A 3,458-nucleotide genomic window follows, 5' to 3' on the forward strand; every position below is an offset into this window, starting at 1 on the left:
AAGGCCTCGCCAAGAAACTGAACTGAGGCAGCCAATTTACTCAAGGAGAGAGAGAGAGAGAGAGAGAGAGAGAGAGCTGGGGCCCACCTTAATTAAAAACAAAAAAAAAAAAAATTCTAATGGTGTTAAGCTCCGTTAAATGGCCCCCGGGGGGATTTGATTATTTTGCCTAGTTGAGGTAGTAAACAGCTTTGACTCTGACTATAGGGTCCTATAGGCAATAGAATTTGGTACTTAACCCAAGTAAATATCACGTCTTTCTGTGTACATATATATTTTTTTTAATTGTAGTAATTTAAATGTAATAGAGGTGAAGGAAAATATATTGGTTCATTTTATAACTACTTTTAAAAATTATTTTTTTATATTAATTTTAATATAACTTTGTAGATGAATAATTAGTATATATATTAAAAATATAATTTCAAACATTATTTTTTATTTATATTTGTGTATAAATTACTTATTTATTTATTAAGATGCTTAATACTTTATATTTATGATAATGTATAATGCTAATTTTTATTACCAAATAATTTTTAATTATTTAATAACTACTATAATTATCATTACACTTATACAAAGTTGAAAATTTATGTTTTCAAATCTAGAGTTTTATTGAGTAATTGATGTAAATTATTTTATTGTATTTTTAAAATATATTTTACATTTATATCTATTTATTTAAATATGTCGTTTAATTTCGATATTTGCTATATATCACATGGGAGAAAGTAGTATTGTTGTAAAAGTGGAGTTTGGATATTATTGTATTTGGTAAAAGTTAGATGTTTCGTGTTTGTAATTTTATTTACACAAAATGAAAATCAAATACTCCCACTATATCGATTGCGATGAATCAATATTAATGCCGTTTAAAGTATTAGTCCACTATATATTTACACATAAATAGTGGTGGATAGGGATGTCAATCGGGCCAGCTCACTCGATTTCGGGCCAATCCATTCGGTTTCGAATTATTTTTGGTTCGGGCTAGTCGATTTTTTTATTTTTCGGGCTAAAATTTTTCGACCCTAACCCTAACCCACTCGGTTTCGGGCTAGCCCGTTCGGGTCCACAAGTTTTACGATTTTTTTATATGTTTATTTTTTTTATAGATAATCATATACTTGTTATAAAAATATATCGTATTTTTAAATCAAGACATTTCGCTTTATTTTAGATACAAAAATTAGTATTTTTTTAACATAAGTTTACATAATATCTAACTTTAATTTCGTTTCTGATAAAAATTGTATATAAATTTAACATAAATGACAATCTTTCTATGACTTTTATATCATAGATTTTTGTTATTAACCTTTGGAAAAAATCAAAACATATTCAACAAGCATCAATATGTTATTATCGAATTAAAAAGTAAAGTATTAAAGTTTAAAAATCAATTATTAAGAATGTGTTCGGTTAATCGGGCCAAGCCACTCGGTTTTCGGGCCAACCCTATCGGGCTCGGGCTATTTTCAGTTCGGGCCATTAGGGCTAAAATTTTTTCGGGCTAAAAATTTTCAACCCTAACCCACTTTTTTTATCGGTCTATTCGGGTCGACCTGTCGATTTCGGGCTTTTTTGATATCCCTAGTGGTGGATATATAATCGAATGTATAGTACAATTTAAAATATTAATCCAATATATATTAATGTACCATTATTTACGGCAAATGTGCAGCTAACGGGGATGAGATCCAGTGTCCCATAATTTTATGTGTGTCACTGTGTCCCATTCTTATATCTATTATTTTAAAAATATTTTTTATAAAAATAAAATTTATTATGATACTATGAATTATATTTAATTTTTATTTACAAAATTAAATTTTTTAAAAAGTATATAGCATGACTTTGAATTTATTAACCTATTATTAACTAATAAAAGTGAAATTAAATGATAAAAAATAATTATATACCCTAGATTGATGGAATAAACCCTAGTTAATAATCACAATTTTTTTTTAAAAAAAAAAAATTTGTTACAACCAAAGAAAGGAAAAAACCCACTCACACTCTAGCTCCTAGGGTGACTCGAACCCCCGACCTATTGGTTGGAGGGGAAGCGTCTTACCAACAGACCGCGCGTTAATAATCACAAAATTAAACTAAAGCATATAAAGTTGAAATTGAAAAAAATATATATAAAAAAATAAATAAAATTAAAAGTGGGACACAAAGTGGGACATAAAGTGTGGTACACTGAATCTCATTCCCAGCTAACGTACCAAATTAATCTCTCTCATTTTCTCTCTCTTACTTTTCATAATTGCATGTCAGGGTGGATCAAAAAATTTGGGGCCCGACGAAAAAAATGCTTTATTCATCACAACTAGCATTTGCATTGGTCGGAAAATATTTTTTATTTTTATATTTATATAAAATTAATACTAATTTAATTATTACTTCATCCGTCCCAAACGAAATTAACTGTTTTCCTTTTTGGACTGTCTCAAACGAAATGTCCTGTTTTTCCTTTTTTGGCAATACACTCTCTCTCTATACTTAATATTTAAATAATTTCCACCAACTCACTTTATCTACTTTATACACATTTCTTAATCTCCGTGCCAAAAAGAAATGAGACATTTCGTTTGGAACGGAAGGAGTAATAAAAAGTTAATATTAATTGAAAATTGAAAAAATAAAAAAAAGAATTCACAATTATAAAATTTGATATTATGAAAATAAAAATATAAAAATAAGTTAAAAAATTAAAAATAAAATACTAATTAAAAAGAATTAAAAATATATTTATTCAAAATTGATGAGAGAGGAGAGAGAAATTTATAAAATTTTAATATTTAAACAAATTTAGTTTTTACATTTTAAATCAAATATTTTCATAAAATATAGTATTATATTAAAGCTCTTATCGTGATCTTTAATTTGATATGCATATATAATATTTTATAATTAATCGAATTTCACAATTTTGGAAAGAACTGTAATAACAAATAAGAAGTTTAAGAAAATGAAAATAAAAAGAAAAATATATAGTTTAAATATAAACTTTTAATTTTATTATAACTACAATTTTTTTTTTTTTTTTTTATAAAAATTCATTTCATTTTTTTTTCTAGGATGGAGAGAATAGTATATACAAAATAAACTTTATAAAAATTGATAAACTTAGCTAGGATGGAGAGAATAGTATATACAAAATAAATTTTATAAAAATTCATTTCATTTTTTTTTTCGACTGCAAAAGTACTTATTAAATTTTTAAGATCAACAATTAGGGATGTCAATCGGGCCAGCCCACTCGGTTTCGGGCAAGCCCATTCGGTTTCGGGTTATTTTCGGTTTGGGCTAGTCGGTTTTTTTATTTTTCGGGCTAAAATTTTTCGACCCTAACCCTAACCCACTCGGTTTCGGGCTAGCCCGTTCGGGCCCACAAGTTTTACGATTTTTTTATATGTTTATTTTTTTATAGATAATCATATACTTGT

Source organism: Salvia miltiorrhiza, chromosome 8 (genome assembly GCF_028751815.1).
Source record: "Salvia miltiorrhiza cultivar Shanhuang (shh) chromosome 8, IMPLAD_Smil_shh, whole genome shotgun sequence".
Lineage (NCBI taxonomy): Eukaryota > Viridiplantae > Streptophyta > Magnoliopsida > Lamiales > Lamiaceae > Salvia > Salvia miltiorrhiza.